The 27701-nt window shown below is 39.0% G+C and overlaps 1 protein-coding gene and 1 pseudogene across 2 annotated transcripts in view; both read right to left on the bottom strand.

The window, feature by feature from the left end:
• Positions 1 to 27701, bottom strand: part of SPATA5 (spermatogenesis associated 5) — a 335078-nt gene that overhangs the window by 20344 nt on the left and 287033 nt on the right. The window lies entirely within an intron of this gene.
• On the bottom strand, positions 13228 to 15164 carry LOC116637421 (annotated as a pseudogene).

The raw sequence follows: 27701 nt of genomic DNA, 5'->3' as shown, positions 1-27701 counted from the left end.
CCTTACCAGGCATGTAACAGGTACTCAATAAATATGTGTTGAATGAATGAATGAGGACGATGAAAGAAAGAAGGAGAATAAATGAAAAGAATAAGGTCTGATATTTGACAATGTTAACCAAAGTTAGGACTTCAGTCCTAACAATTTATTTTTTGACTAAATATGGCCTTTATGCCTTAGAGCAGGTGCTGTCCTTAACTTTGGTAGAATAATAAGGCTTACCAAACGCTAAAAAACCCAACTATCGCACAAGCTTCAGAACCAGTACACTCGTACGCTCATGTTCTGGTGCAGACCCAGCAGAGCTGGCTATGACCACTACTGACTGATTAAGTGCGCTCTTGGCCGGTGTTCGGCAGTACGGGGCTGCGCTAAGTACCCAGTAACCAGATCAACATAGTAGAGATTAAGTAGAGATTCGTGCTAAATGCAATGTTAAACAAAGCTCTCAGCTGGGATACTATTCTATATTCCTGAGCGGTTGCAAATAATTCCTGAAAATATTCAAGTGTGAATTCAGTCTGTCCTTGGCCACCCCTTTCCTTTCTTGACCCCATCACTACCCTGAGCACAGTATCCTGGGGCTCACTGCAGAGGGATCCTCAACTCATGGGCAAGCACGGCTTGTTCCTAGCTCTGAGTACACCACTGGATACCGAGCTCTGCAAAACTGCTGCTCCGAAAAGGCTTTTTGACTGATGAATGCCTGACCAGGGGCGACCTTAGTGACTATGGGGTGCTGGTACTTTTTAAAGTACTCCAAGTGCATTTATGCTGTTTCCCCAAGGCCTCTCAATGCCTGTCCGGTCTGTCAGTCACATCCACCAGCTTAAGCAGGCCTCTCACAGAAGTTCAGACCACCTCTAAGTTCTCTTCAAGTATCTCAGGCACCGAGGAAGGATGCGAAGGGAAAGGCTAAGAGTGTAGGGAGAGAAGAGGTCCAAGAAACAGAATTCTGGGAATACTTTAGCTTAGCTTGATACTAGGGAGGAGTGTGTATATGAGACGAAGAATTAGAGGAACCTAAAACAGTCCACAGGAAACTGGAAGAAGGTCTCGGGAAGGGGGTATGAATTCTGGGAGACGGGCAGAAAGGCCATGGAGGCCAAGGACTGGAGCTGGTTACTGGATCGGAGATGAGGAAACAGGCAGAGAGATCAGCTCAGCAGCGGTGGCAGGAGGGAGAGGCCGTCCGCCGTTTGAGAAGTGAATTCGAAGCGAGGAAGTAGAGGCACTAGGTATGCCAGACTTTTTGAGAACTTTGGTGGTAAAAAGGAGACAGGTTGTAACCTAAGAGTAACAACAATCTAAGTAAAACTGAAAAGGAACACACTACCCAAAAGTGGATGTAGAACAAGAAATGGTATTTCCAGAGTTAATTTTTAATTTCCTGAGTTTACTGCTGTAGAATTTCAAACCACTCTGGCATATATATATATATATATATATATATATATCCTGGCATGTGCATGAACTTAATTGTGGAGATAAAATGCAGTAGCAGCTCCGACAGAAACCAAAAATCCTCTGTAAAATTACTGGAATGATTACATTAAGTCCCCCTCGAACTTCTAATCACCCCCAAATTTCAACTATAACATAATGGCAAAAGGTCTTTTCTCCAGTGGGTAAAGACAGGTGCCCCAAAAGGTAGCTCAGAAAAGTTTGTTGAATGAACACTAGCACAAAAAACTTAATAACACATACAATAATGATCACTCAAAAACTTCAGATCTCCATTGTCAAGTCATTTTCTTTGTATTCATGTTTTATTTGTTTTACCTTAAGTCACCCCCAATCATGCTGACATCTACTACTGATGATTATATTAGACCTAAAAGTGTTCTTAAACAAATGAAAACTACCGACTTCCATTCCTGAAAGCCCTGCTTCCAATTTTCAGGAGGAAATTAAATAATGTAGAAATCCAACACTGGGCCTAAGCCCAGACAGCTGAGCATCGTTTTGTCCTTTCAAGGCAAAGAGGAAGTGTCTGCTGTGGCAGAGACATGCCAAGAGAAATAAAGCTTAACCTCAGCCCCATGTGAAAGTGATTTTAGATAATCGGGGGTGTCTGCAAATAGGTTAAAAATGGGACCACATACTAACAGGGAACTTTCCATGGAAGTTAAAAAATGTATCAGGATCTAACCCCCACCTTAAAAACAAAACATGTTGGGAAAATGGCATGGCCTTAGAAACTCTATATAAAGGCGGCAGAGGAAAGGGAAAGCAGACAGGGAGAAGAGAGTTGACAAGTCAAAGGGAAATTAAAACATGTTTCTGCTTATGAGTTACTATAGGCTCAGAATTTGATGTCTTTGTAATTGTAATTACCAAATTCAAAACAATGTCCCTGTGTGAAGAGGAAAAGAGGAAGGGGCAGTGGAGAAGAAGTGAGTCTAAGTATGTGGGTCGTGTGGTAGATGAAATTATTTAGATTAGGGGCCAGCAAATTTATTCTCTAAAGGGCCAGACAGCAAATGTTTTAGACTTTGTGGAGAACACAGTCCCTCCTGTAACTACTCAAATCTGTCCCTGTAGTGTGAAAGCAGCCATAGGCAATATGAAAATGAATGTGGGTAGCTGGGTGCCAATAAAACTTTATGGACACTGAAATTAGAATTTCATGTGTTTTATTTCTACTTTTTTTTTTTAAAGATTTTATTTATTTATTTGACAGAGAGATAGAGAGAGAGCACAAGTAGGCAGAGTGGCAGGCAGAGGGAGAGGGAGAAGCAGGCTCTCCACTAAGCAGGGAGCCGGACACGGGGCTTGATCCCAGGACCCTGGGATCATGACCTGAGCCGAAGGCAGACGCTTAACCGACTGAGCCACCCAGGCACCCCTTATTTCTACTTTTGATTTTTCTTCAAACACTTAAAAATGGAAAACTATTCTTAGCCTACAGGTCTTACAAAAACAGACCGTGGGGCAGATTTGACCTGCACACCATAGTTTGCTGACCCCTGATTTAAGATAGTTAACTCCCCATTACACAGAACATTCCTATGAAACTGGGCTTGACTTAAATTTTGGACTCTGGGTAAGAGAAACTGGCGTTTGTTTTTTGTTTTTTTCCCAGTAGATGAACAAGAAGATGCTAATAATGGTAGGAAGCATTTATTTGAAAGATATAGCAGATCTTCTCTAAGCCTATAAAAAAGATAAGTATCTCTACTTTTTTCTAGCAGAATATTTAACACTAGTATGAAATCAAAGTTTATGCAGTATGAAATTTTGAAGCCAAATGCTACATAACCATTAATGTGCAGTATTAGTCAGGGATCAAGAATGATTTTTAAAACATTATCCCCCTTATCAGAATTTAACGTTTTATAAACATCCTTTGCAGCATAATGCTAGTCTGGAATTATACATAAGTTTCCATCATCACCTCTATGGAAACCAGAGAGCTGGTGACTAGAAGGATTTTCTGGTGGAACATATGCTTTACAGATCCCATGGTGATAAAAACTTTATGGAGTGTCTGACCTAGACTATCAGAAACAAAGGAAATATAAAAGTGCAAGGCATCTATGTTCATAGTTTTTGGGAAGCAAAATAATGTTTATATATTAAATGTTCTGTTATGGAACAGACACGGACTTTCTCTTTCTGTATTAAAAGAGAAAGTCTTGTAAAACATCCTGGTATCTGTCTCACAACCTTGAACTGGGAAATACGGCATTCTTTCTTTTCCCTTCCCTTTCCTGTCTCTTTCTTCTTCCATTTATTATTTTTATTTTGGGGGGGGTAGATAATCCCAGTACTTCTCCCTAGTTCTCTGAGCAAATGAAGCCCCCTTCTTTAGGGAACTGCTCCTCAACCATTGCAACCCTATGGTAAGCCAGTCATAGTGCCCTGCCCCTCAGGCCACAAGGGTAGCTGCATGAGGCAGCTGGTGCAGACAGGCTGCATCCTAAGGGTAACAACGATCCAAACAAGATTTAAAAGGAATACCTTATCCAAAAATGGTTATAAAACATGATTATTTCCAGAGCTGTATCTCTTAAGGACCAATCACCCATGGTATACAGGATCCTGACTGATGTTGTAGTATATACTCATGCTCATTAAAGAGAACTTGGAGCATACGTTCTTATTTGATGTCAAGTTTTGGGCAGGAAAGCAATCCTCCATTATAATATCATTTGTATAAGGAAATATAATTCTTTCAACAATGATCTGTTTTGTGATGGTCTCCTTTATGACACAGTTTCTCGGAGTTGACTGTAGGGAAAAAAGCTGCTTTAACCATCCACATGGATGTGACTGAGGCTGGAGGAGAGGGAGGGCCACAGAGAATGCAAAGGTGAGTGTGTACAACAGGCAGCGGTAATGAGGGCAGGCTCAGCGAGGAGCCTTTTATTTTCTCTCATCCTGCTGCTGCTGCTGCTTTTTTTTAGTAGACTTTATTATTTTAGAGCAGTTTTAGACTCATAGTAAGACGGAGTGGGAAGTACAGATATCTTGTGTACCTACACACACACAGCATCCCCCATTATCAACACCCTCCACCAGGGTGGCACATTTGTTACAATCGAATCCACACTGACACATCATTAGCACCCAAGGTTCATAGTTTATATTAGGGTTTACTCTTCTGGTGGTGTACATTCCATGGGTTTGGGCAAATGTATAATAATATGTATCCATCATTATACTATCATACAGAATATTTTCACTGCCCTAAAAAGCCCCTGTGTTTTGCCTATTCATCCCTCCCTCCCTTATAACCTGGGAAACCACTGATCTCTTTACTGTTTCTATAGTTTTGCCTTTTCCAGAATTTCATAGAGTTGGAATCATGGAGTATGTAGCCTTTTCAGAATTCACTTCTTTCAGTTAGTAATGTGCATTTAAGATTTTTCCATGTCTTTTTATGGCTTGAGAGCTCATTTCTTTTTTAGTTTGGAGTAATATTCCATTGTCTAAATGTACTAGTTTATTTATCCATTCACCTACTGAAGGACTTCTTGGTTACCTCCATACTTTTTGTAGTCCTTGTTCTTTTATTTTCATCTTTCTTTTGCTTTAAAGTCAAAGCATCACAGGTTTCCAGTTATGAAATAAATCATGGGAATAAAAGGTACAGTATAAGGAATATAGTTAATAGTTGTATGGTGACAGATGGTGGCTACACTTGTGGTGAGCACAGCACAAGGTATAGAGCTGTCAAATCACTATGTTGTACACCTGAAACTAATTGTGTGTAACATTGTGTGTCAAGTATGCTCAAATAAAAACAAATAAAGTATGCATGATTAATCATATAAAAAAGAGTCAAAGTATCAAAAGTAGACAGAGACTTAATTAGCAACCCATATAATCCTCAAAACAGGTATGAGGAAACTGAGGCCCAGGAGTTAAGTGACTGGTCCATGGAGGTTTTCCCTTCCTGCTTCATTGTCTGGGCCCACTGGCAGCCTGCAGATTGAAAGATATGCTATCTCTGTATCAGGATGTTCACTCAAGGTTTAACACCCCAAATGTCACTTTCTAAAATAGTTTGTTTTGATACATCTAGTATTTTAAATAATATGACTCCTACACCTTTAAAAAATTTACCAGCCATGTATTAACTCATATTAGAGATAAAATATTCAGGTAATAATTTAGTCTTCACAATGACTCTAGGAAGTAGGTACTATTACTGTAACTACACGTGTGAGGGTCATAGGGCTAGTAAATGTCAGAGATGGGATTCGAATACAGGTCTGCCTAATTCCTGAGACTGAGCTCTTTATCCCTGCAATACTGCCAATTTGTAGATATATTTTATATACATTTCTTCTAGATGAAGCTTCAAAAGAAACGGTCTTTTTAATCAGAGACCATATGAACTCGGAGTAAGGAAATAATTAATAAATTTCAGATTTCTTTACCACGGTCCTAAATCTTGAGGTCTATTTCAGCGTCCACAAGATGTCAGTTATGTAAGAAACATAGAGATTAAGATTTAAAATTTCCCCTTAAAACTTCAGTACACAAGCCACCCTAATTTGGAAATATAGCCCATTTCTGGAATGTACATACCCAAGAAAAAGCATCATATTGTACTTATGCATTTATCACATACTTTATATTTTTGGTTTCATAAACAAAAATTAAGACATAAGCCAATTAAGTCAGTTAGCTAAGAACGTAAGTCAGATTGCCACAGGTCAGATTTCCTCCAGGTCATTTTCCTGGCCCCAAAAGAGGCTAAACTAAAGAAGACACAATTGTAGGTAAGAACCTTTTAAAAGAATAAACCAAAGAAAATAGAAGAGGCTACTAGAACTTTATGCAAACACTGCTAGCAAACTCATCTGTACTACTTCTAGGGGTCTCATCATTTGGTTTCTGTAGGCTCCCGAAGTCATTTACCAGAAAAGTGAACGCATAGACTCAAGGGTAGAAATGGGATATTTTACAAAGTGTCACTGTTTGTGGTTGTTTACATGTAACTGGAACACCATGAGGTTTAAAAATAAATAAATAAATAAAGACAATCATCCAAGGGTCTATCTGAAGAAAACATACTATGGAGAAAACTAAGGTAGATATAATTCAATTAAAACAGCAGTATATGAGTTGTTTTTATTCCAATCCTGGAACTTACTCTGGGAATCTTCTTAGTGAAAATATGACCCTCAGTAAACTTGACTTTGACCAAAATGTTTCAGATAACTCTCATGAGATCAATTGATGGCTCTTCATTCTAGATTATTGCCTCAAGTTCTTTCATGTAAGAATGATATTCTGTCATTACCAGAGAGCCTCTCAAATACATGAACTATTTTAATGGGGAACCTAATGATCATTTCCAGATTAAATCAGTGCCTAAAGCACTTGTGTTAGAGAACTGGGTAACAGGATATGATAGGGATTTTTTAAAAAATGTACTCTTTTATATAATTAATCTGAACCTTGTCCAAACCAGCACTGATCCAAACTTGTTATCAAAAATCAAAACTCATACCCAACGTAAAAGGAAGTAAGCAAGGTCTCTTTACTTGAGTGTCTTGTGCCTGGGACTCAAAAGTATTTGTTAATAGAGTTAAGATTCAGTGGTTTCAGTTATTCTAAAAAGAACATGGGCTACTTCTTTCCAGAGACAATCACAGTTTTCAGTGTAGTAAATTTTCGCAAAAATGAAACTGCATGCATTCAGTCTTTCACTCATCAGACATTAAGTACAGACTGTGAGCCAGGCACTGTTAAATCTTCTCTGATCAATCAATTTACTCTAAGATTCTGAAGCTTTAACACTATTACAAAGGCATTCTTTCTGGAAAGTGGAAATGGTTTTCAGATCATTGCAGAAGGGCAAGTACTAAAATAATTGAGAAAACCCTTTAAGAACTACATTGAGTTACAGCTAACATACTATACAGAATAATTCTTTGTGAGCGAATATGATACCAGATTATCAAGTAGGTCAGAATGTAAGAAAAAGTAGAAGTTTCATTTGAGCAAATATGTTGCATAGACAAGATAACTAACACAGACAAGTTCTGACCTAAATAGTAAGTATGTAAAACTAGGAGACTAAAGGATCATTTGTCACATCAGTATATTCAGTCTTTCTTATCTAGAAAATAGTATTAATCTATAGTAAAAAAAATCCTTCTATAAGTATATGATCATCCACATATAGAGAGCTTCTTCTTTCTCTTTATGCATATAGATCTATATTAATTAAAATGTTACATAATGGATATTTTCACTTGAGGAGAAATTCCAACAAAATGAAAACTAGTCTAGATGATCAACTCCATTAAGAGGATCCATAGATACCTTCAACTCAGTATGTTTACATTTTTAAAATTTGAATTTCTGCATATTATTTTTCAAAAAGAGGGACTGGACAGTAAAGTCCATGTACTATACCACACATGGTAAAGGGTAAAACTCATGACAGTTAATGATATATATGGATTTAGTAATTTTATGGATCAGATAAAAGACTCATGAAATAGGCTCAAGTTGAGGCTTGCAACTCAACTTGGATCACTGAATCCAATCCCCTTCTTCCAACTTCCCAGGCCCCCTACCTACAAAATCATCTATATCCACTATGATCCTTATTTCTTCCTCAATAGGCAAGAGAACAGGGCTCCTTTCCTTCAGCTGAAGGCCAAACCTTACTTTGTGCTCACAATCCCAATCCTCTGTTACCTTCCTTCATAGTTGACTAATTCCTTTCTCCATTTTCCTGCGGTATATTTTCATTCTCCCTCTGACTCTTCCTCCTCAGCCTATAAACATGCTTGTCTCCCATCCTAGTCCCTACCCTACCAATATTTCTCCAGATACCAATCTAATCTCTATCCTTTTTTGTTCAAATTTCTTAAAAGAAATTCTATAATAATAATTCTATAAAATAAAAATTCTATAATAATACCTCACTTTCCATTTTCATTTCAGTTCTCCACAATCTAGATTTTGCCCTCACTACTCCACTGATACTGCTCTCAATGAAGTCACTAATGACTTTCATATTGCTGAACTCAATAGACCCAAACCTTTCAGTTGCATTTGGTAATGCTCTTTATTCCATTGGTTTCCAGAACACATCTCTCTCCAATCATTTCTGTTCTGTTTCTTATGTCTACCTTTTAGATTTGGGTGTTCCATATTTCTTTCTTGGACCCTTTACTCTTCTCATTTTATATATTCTACAGTATAATCTCCTATATTCTCTTGGTCTCATCTCCGAACTTGTATATTCAACTACCACCTGCTGACATCTCTTCTTGGATGATTCAAAAGTCCTTGATGTTGAACGTATCCCAAACTGGATTTATTTACTTTTATCCTCAAACTGGCTTATATTTTCTTCTCTCACTTGATGGCACTATCATAACCCAAGGTAGCTACCTGTTAGTCACCTTTGATTCTTTTCTCTAATTAATCCTGTAAGTCTTGCTTCCTAAATGCTTTATGCATTTCCCTCATTTCACTACCTTTAACTAATACAAGTTTAGTCCCTAATATTCCCTCCTGTGGGCTATTACCTAGGCTTCTACTCATGTCTACCTTAACTCTTCTTTTCATACCACAACTAGAGATATTTGTTAAACCTTCCAGTAGAGCAACTAAGCCAAGTATTGTTTTGAGGCTCACTCACAGACCCAATATCAGGATGGATGGGGGTAGTACTAGATATTGTAGCCGAAGAGGACAGAGCTGAGTTAATAATGAGTTGGTATTGGACCTTGGTAACCTCTGAGGCAGAACATCTTTTTTTTTTTTTTATAGTTTTTAATTTTATTATATTATGTTAGTCACCATACAATACATCATTAGTTTTTGATGTAGTGATCCACGATCCATTGTTTTCGTATAACACCCAGTGCTCCATGCAGTACGTGCCCTCCTTAATACCCATCACCGGGCTAACCAATCCCCCCTCCCCCCTCCCCTCTAGAACCCTGTTTGTTTCTCAGGTCCATAGTCTCTCATGGTTCATCTCTCCCTCCAATTCCCCCCCCACCATTTTTCCCTTCCTTCTCCTAATGTCCTCCATGTTATTCCTTATGTTCCACAAATAAGTGAAACCATATGATAATTGACTTTCTCTGCTTGACTTATTTCGCTTAGCATAATCTCCTCCAGTCCCATCCATGTTGATGTAAAAGTTGGGTACTCATCTTTTCTGATGGCTGAGTAATATTCCATTGTATATATGGACCACATCTTCTTTATCCATTCATCTTGGCTCTTTCCACAGTTTGGCTATTGCGGACATTGCTGCTATGAACATTGGGGTGCATATGGCCCTTCTTTTCACTACATCTGTGTCTTTGGGGTAAATACCCAGTAGTGCAATTGCTGGGTCATAGGGTAGCTCTATTTTTAAATTTTTGAGGCACCTCCACACTGTTTTCCAAAGTGGCTGTACCAACTTGCATTCCCACCAACAGTGTAAGAGGGTTCCCCTTTCTCCACAACCTCTCCAACATTTGTTGTTTCTTTCCCTGTCCATTTTGGCCATTCTAACTGGTGTAAGGTGGTATCTCAGTGTGGTTTTGATTTGGATTTCCCTGATGGCTAATGATGATGAACATTTTTTCATGTGTCTGTTAGCCATTTGTATGTCTTCTTCAGAGAAGTGTCTGTTCATCTCTTCTGCCCACTTTTTGACTTGATTATTTGTTTTTTGGGTGTTGAGTTTGAGAAGTTCTTTATAGATTTTGGATACCAGCCCTTTATCTGTAGTGTCATTTGCAAATATCTTCTCCCATTCTGTGGGTTGCCTCTTTGTTTTGTTGACGGTTTCCTTTGCTGTGCAGAAGCTTTTTATCTTGATGAAGTCCCAAAAGTTCATTTTTGCTTTTGTTTCACTAGCTTTTGGAGATGTAACTTGAAAGAAGTTGCGTGGCCGATGTCAAAGAGGTTACTGCCTATGTTCTCCTCTAGGATTTTGATGGATTCCTGTCTCACGTTGAGGTCTTTCATCCACTTTGAGTTTATCTTTGTGAATGGTGTTAGAGAATGGTCGAGTTTCATTCTTCTGCATGTGGCTGTCCAATTTCCCCAGCACCATTTATTGAAGAGACTGTCTTTTTTCCATTGCATGTTTTTTCCTGCTTTGTCAAAGATTATTCGACCATAGAGTTGAGGGTCCCTATCTGGGTTCTCTATTCTGTTCCATTGGTCTGTATGTCTGTTTTTGTGCCAGTACCACGCTGTCTTGGTGATCACAGCTTTGTAATATAGCTTGAAATCGGGCAACGTGATGCCCCCAGCTTTGTTTTTCTTTTTCAACATTTCCTTGGCGATTCGGGGTCTTTTCTGATTCCATACAAATTTTAGGATTGTTTGTTCCAGCACTTTGAAAAATGTCATTGGAATTTTGATCGGGATGGCATTGAAGGTATAGATTGCTCTGGGTAGCATAGACATTTTAACAATGTTTATTCTTCCGATCCATGAGCATGGAATATTTTTCCATCTTTTTGTGTCTTCTTCAATTTCTTTCATGACTGTTTTGTAGTTCCTAGAGTATAGATCCTTTACCTCTTTGGTTAGGTTTATTCCGAGGTATCTTATGGTTTTTGGTGCTATTGTAAATGGAATCGTTTCTTTAATTTCTCTTTCTACAGTTGCATTGTTAGTGTATAAGAAAGCAACTGATTTCTGTGCATTGATTTTGTATTCTGCCACATTACTGAATTGCTGTATGAGTTCTAGTAATTTGGGGGTGGAGTCTTTTGGGTTTTCCACATAAAGTATCATGTCGTCTGCGAAAAGAGAGAGTTTGACTTCTTCTTTGCCAATTTGAATACCTTTTATTTCTTTTTGTTGTTTGATTGCTGTTGCTAGGACTTCTAGTACTATGTTGAACAACAGTGGTGAGAGTGGGCACCCTTGACATGTTCCTGATCTTAAGGGAAAGGCTCTCAGCTTTTCCCCATTGAGGATGATATTTGCTGTGGGTTTTTCAAAGATGGATTTTATGAGCTTGAGTAATGTTCCCTCTATCCCTATACTCTGGAGAGTTTTAATCAGGAAAGGATGTTGTATTTTGTCAAATGCTTTTTCTGCATCAATTGAGAGGACCATATGGTTCTTCTCCCTCCTCTTATTAATGTGTTCTATCACATTGATTGATTTGCGAATGTTGAACCACCCTTGCATCCCGGGGATAAATCCCACTTGGTCGTGGTGGATGATCCTTTTAATGTATTGTTGGATCCTATTAGCTAGGATTTTGTTGAAGATTTTGGAATCCATATTCATCAGGGATATCGGTCTGAAATTCTCCTTTTTGATGGGGTCTTTGCCTGGTTTGGGGATTAAGGTAATGCTGGCCTCATAGAATGAGTTTGGAAGTTTTCCTTCTGCTTCTATTTTTTGAAACAGCTTCAGTAGAATAGGTATTATTTCTTCTTTGAATGTTTGGTAGAATTCCCCAGGGAATCCATCAGGCCCTGGACTCTTGTTTTTTGGGGGTTTTTGATCACTGCTTCAATCTCGTTACTGGTTATTGGCCTATTCAGGTTGTCAATTTCTTCCTGTTTCAGTCTTGGCAGCCTATAGGTTTCCAGGAAGGCCTCCATTTCATCCAGATTGCTCAGTTTATTGGCATATAGTTGTTGATAATAATTTCTAATAATTGTTTCTATTTCCTTGGTGTTAGTTGTGCTCTCTCCCCTTTCATTCATAATTTTATTAATTTGGGTCCTTTCTCTTTTCTTTTGGATAAGTCTGGCCAGTGGTTTATCAATCTTATTAATTCTTTCAAAGAACCAACTTCTAGTTTCGTTGATCTGATCTACTGTGTTTCTGGTTTCTAATTCATTGATTTCTGCTCTAATTTTAATTATTTCTCTTCTAATGCGTGGCTTAGGCGTTGTTTGTTGCTTTTTCTCTAGTTCTTTAAGGTGTAGAGTTAGTTGGTGAATTCGGGATTTTTCTATTTTTTTGAGTGAGGCTTGGATGGCTATGTATTTCCCCCTTAGGACCGCCTTTGCAGTATCCCATAGGTTTTGGACCGATGTGTTTTCGTTCTCATTGATTTCCATGAATTGTTTAAGTTCTTCTTTGATTTCTTGGTTGACCCAAACATTCTTGAGCAGAGTGGTCTTTAGCTTCCAAGTGTTTGAATTTCTGCCAAATTTTTTCTTGTGATTGAGTTCCAGTTTTAGAGCATTGTGGTCGAGGCAGAACATCTTGTACTACCATGACCACTGGTTAGGACTAATTGATGATTATCACAACATTAAACAAACAATTCCACCCAGAGCTCAGATTCTTGAGGAATGTAGGTTTGGCTCATGCCAATAGACTCTGCTTTATCAATATTACTAAATATCTCTCTAGCTTTACTGATAACCAGACTGGTTTTCAAACAAAAACCAGGATCAGTTTTAAGTAGTCAAATACAGTAGTTCTTGAAATTATGTGTTATAATGATAATAATAATTCAATTATTTCTCATTTTTATTGTGTTTTTCGTCTCTTTTCTTATTTTACAACTGAAGTCTAGAAATTTGAATCATAGTTTCCTAGCCAGCAGAAAAGGCAGAAACCTAGAAGTTATGCCTGATTTCTCCATTTCTCTCACCTTTCCCTTTTTCTGTTTTCTTTTTTTAATTTTATTTTATTATGTTATGTTAATCACCATACATTACATCACTAGTTTTTGATGTAGTGCTCCAGGATTCATTGTTTGCATATAACACCCAGTGCTCCATGCAATACGTGCCCCCCTCCCTTTTTTTTTTCCAGGAGATGGTGAGTTTTATTATCTTGTCTGGATAGAGGTTTGATTTGTTCTCAAATGTTCCAAGGTGGAGAGACTAGGAGAAAGCATAGGATGCAGAGGTCTATTCGGTGTAATCTCCTTCGTTCTCATCTTCGCCATCAATAGAGAGAGTAGTATATTTGCTTGCAGAACTGAACTTGGAAGCTGGATTTTCTTCAGGTTTCTTTGGCTCAGGTGCAGATCGGGAGTCTTGATCCTTTTTGCCATCTTTCCTATCGGACTCCTTCCAGTGGTCTTTGTTCCCTCCATCTCCTGGACCACGGCCGGAGTTCCCACTTCGGCCTTTTGGGACACTCACCCCATCTACTTTGTTTTCATCTCTCCTTGCTGGTCCTTCCTCAGGTGGCTGAGCTGGAACTACTTTCCCCCCACCACTTGTAGGGGACTGCTGCTCTGTGTCTGAGCTCTGAGATGGAGCAGGAGGGTTAGAACTTCACTTCACCCAAGCATTCTCCTTTGGTGGAGGGGCTGGCGTTAACTTCAGAGGCTGTTCAGATTTGGGAGGCTTAGAAGTTGGAGAGTGACAGTCTTCCTCTTTATTGGGTGCTTCGTTTTCTAGAGACTTCTCACTCTCTCTCCTTTGTGCATTTCTGCCAGATGTGGCAGAGGTCCTAGTCTGTGATGACTCACTTCCTGTCCTGGACCATTCCCTGTTTCTGAGTCTCTTCACTTCGCCAGCTTAGGTGTCTCTCCCGGGGCCGTCGTTCTAGTTTTGGCTCATCCAGCTGGCGCTGCAGCTTCTCCTGCTCCTTCTGCAGCCGCTCTTCTACTTCTCACTCTCTAGCAGCTGTGTCAACAGGCTTTACCCCTCCAAAGATAGAGGCTGCTCGACTGGACTGGGAGGTGCTAGCAGAGGAATCATCTTCCTTAGGAGTATTCCAAGGCTTTAGATTCAGTTGGTTCTTTTGGGGGGGGACCTCTATCATCACGCCTATAGTCATCCCGAGAGTAATCATCTCTGGAGCTCCATGACCGATCGCCTCATCTGTCCTATCTGTCTTCATAGCGGTCCCCACCTCCTCTGTAGTCATCATCCCTACAGTATCCACTACCAAATGTTCTTCTGCCACTGCCTATCCTGGAATCGTAGCCTCTGTCATACTCCCTGCTGCCTCGGTCATCATAGCGATCCCGGCCCCCATATCGATCCATATCTCAGCGTGGGCTATCACAATACCCGTCTGGATACCCATCATGGTATCAGTCTGAATCATAATGATCTCGATACTTGTCTCCAAAGCTATCATCACCTCTCCTTGGCAGGTAGTCATCAAAGCTATCTGTGGCAGGATGGGCCCTCCAGTCTGTATCTGTTTTGTCAGAATCCCAATTTCTATCTTGGCCAAAAGAACGATCATCCCTGTCTGTATCCTGTGTTTGATCAGCAACGTCCACTTGAATTCTCCTGTTACCTAGAGACTCTTCGTTGAGGCTCAGGGCACTGAGCAAAGAATCCAGGTCCTCAAACTCAGCATAACCAAAACCTTTCAACCTCTCTGGATTGCTGGGTTCACGTGGTAAACGCACTGCACTGATATTTAATCCTCTAAAGAATTCCTTAATGGATTCTTCTGTTACATCATAGGGCAGGTTCCCTAGAAAAGCAGTATAGGGTGGTGATTTCGGAAGATGGCTCCGGTCGATATTGGGTTCCCGAGCAGCCCGTGGAGCAGTGGGCAGGATGGAATGGTCAGTTGGAGGTGCCCTATACACGTCGTCATCATTACTGTGCCAAGTGGTTGAAACATCTCCTTCCAGGTTATCTGTTTCATCAGCCCAGCTGACTGGTTTGGGGACATAGGTGCTTCCTCCCCTAGTCCCTCCATCCTCAGCCAGGAAGTCTGTTAGGGAGATAGTTTTCCCCTTCTTATTCTTCTTTTTTGCTGAGGCCGCCATGTTGGGAGAGGGAATACATGCCCTCTTTAATACCCATCACCAGGCTAACCCATCCCCCCACTGCCCCTCCCCTCTAGAACCCTCAGTTTGTTTCTCAGAGTCCATAGTCTCTCATGGTTTGTCTCCCCCTTCGATTCCCTCCCCTTCATTTTTCCCTTCCTACTCTCTTCTTTTCTTTTTTTTAACAACAAAAAAACCCAAAACAAAACAAAACAAAAAAACCTCTACTTTGACTTGATGAAATACTAATCAAAGGCAAAGAGGAACATGAAGTGTCAGTGGAGAAAGTAAGTCATAAATACTATGGCCCCATTGCCAGGTGCAGAAATTATGAGTGTAGACTTTATCACTTTGTCCTTGCTTATAGCTATTAGCTATAGTATCTAAAAAAAATCTTACTCCATTCATTTTTATTTTCCTCTTTTTAAATGATACTTTGTCATTAGTTTTTCTTCTATCCTCTTCCTTTTTCTAACTATTGTATATAGAGGATACTAGTGATAGTTAAATTTACAATTTAATCCCTAAGTTATAGCATTTTTGTTGTTGTTGTCATCAAATGATCCTCTATTGAAATATTTTCCTTTGTAGTTCTTAACTAGCTGGGCATTCTACTGCACCACTCTTGATGTCATCTATGATGTCATGAGGGTGGTGGTCATCAATATTGCAGCCCATAGATCTCTTTAGTGGTTCCAGAGAATTCTCTGGCTAAAGATTGGTGTTGCATCTATCAGGCAATGTTGACAATCTCATCAAAAATGATATTTCCACTGTGCTTAATGTTTTCCTGCTTCGTTCTGTCCTTGGTGGTTCCTTGAGGGTTTTGGTAATCAGGGCAGAGGCAGAAGGTACCACTTTAATCTGGGCCTGTCTGTTCTGAATGGTCAATTTCAGTATTATCCTTCCAATCATTGGTTGCCTTGGAGATGTCATTACCAATCTTTTCTGGAGACAGACCCAGGGGGCCAATTTTGGGGTAGGGCAGATGCGGCACCAGCTTCCCCACTGGTGCACCTCAGGTATATGACTTTGATCTTATTGGGGTCAAACCTGGGTGGCATGGTGGAGGCGACTGGTGTCAGATGAGCCCAGATTCGGGATGACCAAAGAGAGTTGTACCTGGGCCTCCAAGTCAAAAGCCAAAACATCTAAGTTATAGCACCTTGCAAGGTGACAGGCAAGATGGAATCATGATGGAGCCATATAAAGAACAGGAATGACTAGGAGGTTATAGACTTAGAGAATAATGGTCACACAGTATCACTTCTGAATGCTATCTTTAGCTGGGGAGGGCAGAGTACATTTACAGTTGTTTACAGAACAACAAGATATTATGTTTCACACATGGAAGTATGGGAAGGTAAGTGTGCCTAATCAGTGCATTCAAGAATAGAATATATACACTGATCAATTATCTATGGCCTATCTCACAACATCTTCCTTTTCTCTGGGAAATACCTCTGAAATTAGTCTTCAAAGGTATGACCTTATTCCCCTATCAGAATTATTAGTTAAGAGGCAGACACATGACTCCAAATGAGCCAAACAGATTCTTTCTCCAGGGACTTTGGACCTGAGAGAAACAAAGAAAAGTTGAGGGTAGATGATTCATTCACAGCTGCAGAGCAGTTACAATTTCTGTTGTTGAGGATTGTGGAGTCCTTCTAGTCCCTGACAGTCCAAAGTCCTATTCCTTAAATCCTGAGATATAGTTTATTTTGAAAATATTCTTTGTTTTGGCTCAAGTCAATTCTCACTGGTATCTTTTACTTGCAACAAATAAAAACTTAACTACCATATATGTGTGTGTATATATTTTTAAAGATTTTATTATTTATTTATTTATTTATTTATTTATTTATTTATTTTAGAGAGAGAGGGAGAGAGAGAATCTTAAGCAGGCTCCACGCTCAGTGGAGCCCAACGTGGAGCTCAATTTCATGACCCTGACATCATGACCTGAGCCGAAATAAAGAGCCCAAGGCTTAACCGAATGAGCCACCCAGGCGCCCCTTAACTACTATATTCTTATACTTGCTGATACAGAAATACCATTTGCCCAGTCTTCAGGCTGAAAATATTAAGAGTCAGTTTTGATGCTTGACTTTTACTTCTTGTTATTCATCAATTACTAACTTTTATAATTGTTGAATTGACTCTTGTCTTTTTTTTTTCCATTTACACTGTCTTCTTTCTACTTTATGCCACTCTTACCTTCTAGTAGCTTCCTGACTAGCCATCTTGTTTCTAGACTAATTTTCCAAAATCATAGCTCTGATTATTACTTCAAAAATCTTCAGAAGTTCTTTACTGCTTACCTGGTAAATGATAAGCTTCCAGAATGTGCATATTCTAGGCTCCCTACAAAATATTCCTTACCAACCTTTAGAGCCTTATCTCCAAACACTGGACAGCCCATTTCTCAGGATGCCTAGGCTCTATTGAATCACATATACTTCTTTGTTTCTGCCTCTGCGTAAAGTGCATTCTCTCCTATATCCTCATAAAACTATGCTTATCTTTTAAAGGCTCATCAAAATGTTACTTCTTCCATGAAGGCTTTTCTGATGTTCCCCCACTGGATGTGTTCTCTATTTCCTTTAGAATTTCATTGCATTTATTTCCCTTTCTGGACTTCCTACATGGCTCTCATAATTCTCTTTACCATTTATGTTGAAACTTTTGTGATCTTTTTCTTCAGTGAGGGTTAGATTTCATTTGGAAGCTTCTAGAGGCAAGCTGAATTTTTCCTCCCGTTCCACATGGACTGCCTGCTCTCTAGCCTTGCAGCACAGTGTTCATCCTAAGACTTTCCATTATTACTCTTTCCATGTCTTCCCATTTCTTGAGTTATTCCTTTGTTTAGCTGGCATACAACCTTAAGTAACTTTGTAAAAAACAAGTACATGTTGAGTCCCTTCTAGACTATTATAAAATGCCTTTATTCAATCCTCACGTTTCTAAAGTTTGGTTTGGTATATAATGCTAAGTTAAAGATCATTTTCCTCAAGTTTTTGAAGGAAATCTTCCATTGTCAGTACCTTTGTCTTCTCCCAACCATCCCCTCCCCCATCCCACTCCCATTTACTAAACATTCAAAACCATTCTAAAGGAACAATGGATATCCAAGGAAATTAGAATTTAAGGACATAGGCTTTGGAGTCACATTGGGTTTAAATATTGATTTCACTAGATGTAAGTTGTGAGACCTTGAAAAAGTTACTTTAAGCTATAGTCTTCTCTTCTGTAAAATGAATATACTAATTTTGTACCTTAGAGGGTTGTTCTATTAAATTAGATAACTTATATAAAGTACTTACTGTCTAGCACACAGTAAGTACTCAACAAAATTGTGGCAAACATTCCTAATATTATTAATATATTACCTTAGTATTTAACATATAGCCAATAAAAAAACTGGTGGCGATGCATTTATCTACCATATTTTCCCCAACAAAAATGATTTATAACCTAATTCAAGTAGAAGTCACTGTGAGTGGCCTAGGAGGCTTATAGTTTATGTATCCTTATAAACTTCTACAGGTGGGTATGCTCCCCTTCTAGTTGTAACTTTTCTCTAATTCCTGAAGTTCCAGCTCTTCTGGAGCATTTTCCAGAAAATAACTTAAACTGATAAGTGAGGGTCTAATGTGAGAGGACTATCTGCAAATCAATGCAGGGGTGAAATAGCTAGGCAGTGCTCAGTCACTGTGGCCTTGCCTCCTGGGAGCCATGTATTGCTGGGTTCCACCGGCAGGAGTTCATCAGTGTCATCAACTTTTGATAACAAAAGGATCCTCACTTAATTTTTTAAATTAAAAAAAACACAAAAGATGGATATCTTAAACTGTTTCTACAGGTGGAAAGCCAGGAGATGGTAAAAAAGAGCTGAAGACACCTATCTTCAAGCCATCCCAACTATTTTCTTGCCAAGTTGGGAAGGTATAATTTTTCTTAAAGGTATATCTAAGTAATGCTTTGACCTTGAAATAGCCCCTAAATGTTGTTTTTTTTTTTTTTCTAGAGTGCTACAGTCACTCTCCAGCATTGTGCTGCAGTAGACTATAACGATATCGTCAACTGTGCTAAATTTGGGTATATCCTATTACTGATGTAGACATAACTCTGCTTTTTCACAGGTGTCACAAAAAAGTCCTTAGAGAAGGACCAAGGGATAAAAATGATGGACTGCTCTGCTGATTTTCACATGTAACTTATTTTCATAGTCTTCAAGATAAAAACCCACCCTCTGCGTTGAAATAGTAACCTGTGCATCTGCTTTTTAGGTTGAGCACAAAAAGATAATAATATCTTTGTGATTCAGGGTTTTCTAATTGTACTTGTACTTCTAATTGTAACCTGATCAAGTTTCAGGTTAAAATAATTTGTCTGCCAAGATATGCACTTGCTCAAGGTTTTAATTCTTCAAAATTACAGGTGGAGTTTTTTTTAAATGTTATGTTCCTCTTTTAATTTCATAAGCTATGTTTTCTGCATTATTTAGTTGAAAAATCTAAAAGGAATAGATGAATGGGAAAGCAAGATGAACTTAAATTCTTTGATGCACACAGCAAAAAAGATTTACAGTTATATCTTCATTATATTTCCATATTTACAAATAAATATTAAAAATTAACCAGTTCTCAAAATGTTTGGTTAGGGGGGGCCCCTGGGTGGCTCAGTCGTTAAGTGTCTGCCTTCGGCTCAGGTCATGATCCCAGGGTCCTGGGATTGAGCCCCACATCAGGCTCCCTGCTCGGCAGGAAGCCTGCTTCTCCCTCTCCCACTCCTCCTGCTTGTGTTCCCTCTCTTGCTATGTCTCTGTCAAATAAATAAATAAAATCTTAAAAAAAAAATGTTTGGTTAGGGACTACCCTTCCTCACAGAAAGTATGCAGGCAATGAAGTTGGTATTTTTAATACTTGCCAATTATAAATCATTTTTAGACAGAAAAGCTATTGCTATGCTTGTTTTATATTTTCATGGTATGCAGGCAGATTCAAACCCGATGTCATGGGCATCCCATAATGACCACACTATACAAAAACTCAAATTCTCATAGCACTAAGTTATGTTTTTATTCTTTAATTTCATCTTTTAGTTTTATTTACCAGAGGAGATTGTATCTGGAAAGCTATTTAAAACTATAAATCTGTCAACAGTTGCTTTTACAGGAGTGACATGGGAAAAAGAAAGGATAGCATTAAGAGGGACAAAGGATGTATTACAAGGAACACTTGAGATGCAGGACTTCCCACCCCAAATACAGTGTTATTTGGATGCTCTATGTTTGCCTTCTCATGCTTACAAGGGAAACGAAATATGAATCACTAATTTCAAATTGAAAAATGCCAGGAATGTAAAAATTGGAGGTTCCAACTTTTATTTGAAACTGAGGCAAAGAAAACAAGACTGATAGGTGCACACTTGTCAAGATGGAATTTTAGTGGCATTTCACATTTACCCAGACACACAACCTCACTATGTAAGCAATGCTACATCAATGTTCTGCTTCTTGAGTTCATAAAACTCACAGGTGCTCAGGTTATAATTCTGAGAAATAATAGTGAAATAAGTCATGTGTTCAGTAGTTTTAGCTAGAGTAATAGTTTTTAAACTGCTCTACAGAATCTCCAATGTGCCCCAGAAATAACAGCAGGAGGAGTAGGGAAAGGTATATAGGTGGGACAGGCCCCAATCAAAACAGATTCTTTCCTATCTTTTTTATATAATAGTCTTTCCACACAACATTTTATTTGAAGGAGGGGAAAAATGTTCTGCTACTAAAATCTTTTGGAAAATACTCATCTTTAGTTTCAAAAATGATAGAAAAAACTAACATTGAATTCTAAAATAAAGCTTTCATGGAGAAATATAGTCCTGGATTGGAATGAGGAGGTGGAAAGAACATATGATCATTTCTTGAAACAATATTTTGCTTTTATAGTTTCTAAGTGTAGCTAATGTAATCTTCATGTACTAGTCTTTTTAATTACTTATTCTCAATTAGAAAGCAAAGTCAGCCAGATAGTGCCAACCTGGTAAGAATGCCTTTTCCTTGCCAGCTTATATAAAGAAGCTTAAAAACTTTTTTTTTTTCCCCTGGAACTTCTCTTCAACATTATCCTGAGAATTCCCTTCACCACTCTTCTATGTTTAACTGCTTACTTATTTCCTGGATCCCATGTCTTTTCCTTGTTTTTGGTGGAACACATCCACCAGTAGCTTCCCAAAAAGGGGTACATGGAAATAAATTTGTTTTAGATCTTGCATGTCTGAAATGTATTTATTTCATCTTCACATTTGACTTCATAGTTCGGCTAGATATAGAACTCTAGGTTGGAAATCATTTCCCCTCAGAATTTGGAGGGTAGCTCTCCTGTCTTATGGCTTCTGCTGCTGCTATAGAGGAAAGCCAGGGCAATGCAAATTCTTGGTCTTTTGTATATGATGGGTTGGGGCTGGACACTTGGTAGAGTCTTTCAATATAGAAACATATGTTCTTCAATTCTTAGAAAGAAATTCTGACAGTTTTTTCTTCTCTGATTTTCTGTTTGCTCCGAGACTACTATTAGTCATCTGTATCCATTTCTCCAATTCTCATCTCTGTCTTTTTGTTTAATTTTCTGGGAGACTTACTCAATTTTTTCTTCCAATTCTTCTACTGCATTAAAAAAAATCTTACCTGAACATTTAAAAATTTGAATTAAAGAACAACTGAATATTCTTTTGTAGAGCCCGTGGTGCTTGTTTCATGCTTGTACTTTTTATCATCCCTCTATTTCCCGTGTTTGTTTTAGAGTGTCTTTCATATTGGAAGCTTTCTTCAAATATGGTGATCCCTAGTTTTCCATTCATATTTAGGAATGAGGCACTGAAATTCTAATTGGAAACTGTGTGTATGATGAGGCTTGTCAGTTGGTGGTCTGTACTTTGTAATTCTCCCAGATGTAAGTATCTGCAGAGCTGCTCTTTTAGACTCCAGAGAACAGTCTTCCAATCATCTGCCTGTCTGACAGCATGACAGGGGCAGAGCAAGGGAAGGGACTTGGAAGTCTTAGCATGAAGTATATCACTTGTCATTTAATACTTTGTTTTTGGGGCGCCTGGGTGGCTCAGTTAAGCATCTGCCTTCAGCTCGGGTCATGATCCCGGGGTCCTGGGATCGAGCCCCACATTGGGCTCCCTGCTCAGCGGGAAGCCTGCTTCTCCCTCTCCTACTCCCCCTGCTTGTGTTCTCTCTCTTGGTGTGTCTCTCTCTGTCAAATAAATAAATAAAATCTTAAAAAAAAAAACTGTGTTTTTGATTTGACACATTACCTTTCCCCTCACCCTCATATGGAACTGGTTGCCTTCGTGTCCAGAACCTCTGTAGTTGGAACTTTTCTAAAAAAATAAAGCTCCACTTTTCTGTTGGGGATTGTCTCCTGTCTATGATTTCTTGAGTCTTTCTTGACTTCTGTTGCAGCAATCAGCTGCTTCTTACTGGTTTCTCTTGCCTGTAGGTTTCAGCATTCTCTAATCTGCTCATTTATTGTCCAGCTTCAAAAATTTAATTTATATTCTCATCTGCAATCATCTTCTTCCTCATTCTCTTTGTCATTATTGGTTTATGCCTTTCTTATTTTTTACTTTCATTTTAGTATAGTTTTAGAAGGGAACTGATATAAATGAGTGTGTTCAGGTTACCATGTTTTTTGTTTTTTTTTTTTAAGATTTTGTTTATGGGGCGCCTGGGTGGCTCAGTCGTTAAGCATCTGTCTTCGGCTCAGGTCATGGTCCCAGGGTCCTGGGATCGAGCCCCACATCGGGCTCTCTGCTTGGCGGGAAGCCTGCTTCTCCCTCTCCCACTTCCCCTGCTTGTGTTCCCTCTCTCGCTGTGTCTCTCTCCATCAAATAAATAAAATCTTAAAAAAAAAAAAAAGATTTTATTTATTTATTTGACAGAGAGAGAGCACAAGCAGGAAGAACAGCAGAGGGAGAGGGAGAAGCAGGCTCCCCGCAGAGCAGGGGGAGCCCGAGGTGGGACTCAATCCCAGGACCCCGGGATCATGACCTGAGCAGAAGGCAGTTGCCCACCAACTGAGCCACCCAGGCACCCCAGGTTACCATGTTTAATGAAAAGTTTCATGATTTTGTTTAATAATGTTCAGACAGTTTCTACAGGTCACCCCATAACATTCAACACACCTGTGTCTCAGAAGTCAGCACGCAACATGCAGAGCTACCTGCATGCAGGACCATGCCAGCATTCTGTATCTTGTGGCCTGGACATCAATTTCTAAATGCCATGAATTTAATGGCATTACAAAGATGGGCTGTTCTGAATGTTTAACATTTAAAATTAGTATCTGTCATAAAATAGATATGCATATCGAAGGGGAAGTCTCTATGCCTCCAACACACACAATCACTGTAAAAGGGGGGAAATCGGAGGGGGAGACGAACCATGAGAGATGATGGACTCTGAAAAACAAACTGAGGGTTCTAGAGGGGAGGGGGGTAGGTGGATGGGTTAGCCTGGTGATGGGTATTAAAGAGGGCACGTTCTGCATGGAGCGCTGGGTGTTATACACAAACAATGAATCATGGGACACTACATCAAAAACTAATGATGTAATGTATGGTGATTAACATAACAATAAAAATTAAAAAAAAAACTATTCCTAATTTGATATGTCTCTTACAACTGATGGCATCTTAGAATCAAGGATATGAGGTAGTACCTATTTGAAAGGGTTGTTAGAAGACACAGATAAAATAATGCTTACAAAATCTTAAGTAAGAACAGTGGCAGAGAGATACTATGTGCTTATATTTTAGTTGCTCTTACTAGTTTTTCCAGCATGCTTCTGCATGATGAAATATTTTCCCACTAAACTTCTTCTATTATTCTGTTAAGATAGGTTAGTATGTTAACACATCATAAAGTATATAAAATCACCAGACAGCACATAATGAGTTGCTGGTTTATTATTTTTTTAAAATATGTATATGTATAAATAGTTGCTGTTTTCTGAAGAAAGTGAGATGAGAGTCAGTATGAAGTTCACAGCATCTGGACCCATGAGGCACTTAATTTTTCATTTGGTCATTTATTCTTTTATTTAAAAAAGTTATAAAGTTTCTCTTAAGTGCTTAAGCTCTGGGGATACAAAGATATGATATAAATCCTCTCTTAGGGAAGCTTACAATTCAGCAGTTGCAGATGACTATGATGCAGGGCGTTGAGTGGCCCATGCAACAGAAGTCATGACGTTCGTAATGGCTGATTTGGTTATACTGATTCTGGGGACATATTTAATAGTATAGTACTGAAAGTTACATACTGAGAGTATCATATTTTATAAACCAGGGGGATATGACTTCAGTTTAGAGCCCATGAAAGAAGGAATTCTTTGTCAAAAGGCACGTAAACATCTTTCTTTTTGCCAGCTGAATGCTGGTCTGAAGGCAGGATGTGGCCACCAAAGAGAGCACAGATACAGACACAAGGTTTCAATCAGAAGAGACAGAGCTGTATAGAACCATACAGGCATGACCAGCATTTTGATGTACAAACTGGAGAAACAAAGCCTTTTTTTGAAACTAATTTTTAAGGGCTCTATTCTTAAAGGCTACATTGAGGAAGCACACATTCTAGGACTTTGCAATAACAGCCCTGAAATAAGAAAAGGACTTGTGGACACAGTATGAGATAATAGCACCAAGACATGTGGTTGAGATGAGAAAGTGAACCAGAATATTTCCCACAGCTGTACTGCAGGAATGAGAAACTATCAGAAACTATTACAAGACAGATATGTCAGTAAAATCTGCTGGAGCTTTATTACACTGTATATGTTATTTTCAGTAACTTTTCCCATCATCACCAAGTGTTAAGCTGAGGAACCCATTTTAGCTTGAAGTTACCAAAATAAACTGGCCTGGGTGGATCCTAACTCATTAGTTTCTCAAAACCAGTTACAGCTACTTTTACTGATTCTGTCTTAACAAAGGTTTAAAAAACCAAAAATCCAGATATGAAAGAAAAATGTACAAGGTATTATGGGATACAGAGTATGGGTATCTAATCTGGGCTGGAGGTGATCAGAAATGACTTTCTGGGGGCACCTGGGTGGTTCAGTCACTAAGTGTCTGCCTTTGGCTCAGGTCATGATCCCAGGGTCCTGGGATCGAGTCCTGCATTGGGCTCTCTGGTCGGCGGGGAGCCTGCTTCTCCCTCTCCCACTCCCCCTGCTTCTGTTCCTTCTGTCGCTGTTTCTCTCTGTCAAATAAATAAATAAAATCTTAAAAAAAAAAAAAATGACTTTCTGGATCTCAGTTGAGTGGCTACAGAAGATTCAATTGAAAGTTGGACGAAGTTGCAGCTATATAAGAAAATGTTCTAAATATCCTTGTATTCCTCAACCAGTAAGATAAATTTATCCCCATTTCAGAGGTGGAGAGAATGTATCCTTTAAAACAAGGGAGGCAACAGCAGCTCTACAGGTGACAGGCAGGGGGGAAGCAAAGCATAGTACTTTAAAGACAACGTGTTACACAGGGAATAAAACTGAGAGCAGGCGAATCTTCAATGCTTAATATGCTAATGTAAATGAATGTTGTAATAAGGTCCGCAAATGAAGTCCAAGGGTCTCTTCAGAGAAATAAGGGAAGAAATTGAACAATCCTAAGCAAAGCCTAATGGTCTCCAGATGAAAGAAACAATATTTCTTAGAGTTTTGCTTAAGATCACCAGTTCTTAAACAAAGCTTCTAAATTACTCATTAAAAAATGCAAAAAGATAAATCTAGATTATAAATTACATTCTGCTCTTGTACTAGCTTCCACTTGGCACCTGTTAGTTTCTTAATGTAGGCAACAAGACCTGGCAAAGAAACATCCATTTCTGGTCTGGTCTTCGCTTATCCCTTGCATTGCCTCATATCACTAAGAGAATTTTGATTTTATACTGTAAAAAGGAAAGCAGTAGGGAAGTCAACCAACATGGCAACATAGGAGGTTCCTGAACTTCTCTCTTCCTGCAGATACACCAAATGTATACATGTGGAGCATTCCTCTATGATAGACTCCTATACACTGGGCAAATAAGAAAATATATTGAAATGGGTAGGAAAGCTGACAGGCACTCTTGCTAAAAACTCTCTACTCCTGGCACAGCACCATGCAATCTGGAGAAACCCCCCCAACTCTCAACTTCTCCCTGAGGAGTGAAGGGTTTGGACCACATTCTAGGGCCCCACCTGAAGACTGGGTCCCCAAAACATCTAGCTCTGAAAGCCAACAGGGTTGGCATACATGAGACCCATAAGATTATAGCAAACAAAGACACAGTGCTTCACGGGTGGATGAGCACTCACTGCAGCTCTCCCCCCAGGGCTTAGCACAGAGGGAACAGACAAAAATGCACATCTTCTAGTCTTTTTCTGAAAGGGGTCTTAATGTATACTTTACAAGCTGCTGCCTGAGGGTCTGGCATCTAATTATAGCATGAATTTAGGGTAGGCTGCAATCCCTGGGGAAGCCGGCAGACATTTCCCTGCCTTCTCTTTCTGGCTTGCCCAAACAATAAAACCAAGTTGCCAGTATCTCCCTGGAAGGACCTAGTACACGCCTGGTGACCCAGTTCTGAACTACCAGAAAGAGAAATTAAGAAAACAATCTCATTTATAATGGCTTCAAAAAGAATAAAATACTTAGGAATAAATTTATCCAAGGAGATAAAAAACATCTGTACACTGAAAACTATGACAGTGATGAAAGAAATTGAAGAAGACACAAGTAAATGGAAACATATTCCATGTTGTGGACTGAAAGAATTAATATTCTTGAAGTGTCCATACTACCCAATGTGATCTACAGATACAGTGCAATCCCAATCAAAATTCCAAGGGCATTTTTTCACAGAATAGAACAAATAATCTTATATGATTTGTATGGAACCACAAAAGACCCTGAATAGCCAAAGTAATCTTAAGAAAGAAGAACAAAGGGGTGCCTGGGTGGCTCAGTTGGTTAAGCGTCTGCCTTTGGCTTAGGTCATGGTCCCAGGGTCCTGGGATCCAGCCCCACATTGGTTTCCCTGCTCAGCGGGGAGCCTGCTTCTCCCTCTCCTGTATCACACTTCCTGATTTCAAATTATATTACAGAGCTATAGTAATCAAAACAGCATGGTATTGGTATAAAAACAGACACATAGATCAATAGAACATAATAGCCCAGAAATATACCTGTGCATATGTGGTCAATTAATTTTCAATAAAGGAACCAGAAATGGGAAACATTGGGGAAAATAGTGTCTTCAATAAATGGTGTTGGGAAAACTGGGTATTCTTATGCAAAAGGATGAAACCCAACCCTTATCTTACACCATACACAAAAATCAACTCGAAATGGATTAAACACTTGAACATAAGATGTGAAACTATATATAAAATCCCTAGAAGAATACATAGGGAGTAAGCTCCTTGACACTGGTCTTTCTTGGTGATGATATTTTGGATTTGATAACAAAGGCAAAGCAAACAAAAGTAAAAAT

Source organism: Phoca vitulina, unplaced genomic scaffold, assembly GCF_004348235.1.
Source record: "Phoca vitulina isolate PV1807 unplaced genomic scaffold, GSC_HSeal_1.0 scaffold14, whole genome shotgun sequence".
In the NCBI taxonomy this organism is placed as follows: domain Eukaryota; kingdom Metazoa; phylum Chordata; class Mammalia; order Carnivora; family Phocidae; genus Phoca; species Phoca vitulina.
This window is presented reverse-complemented; position numbering and strand designations above follow the sequence as displayed.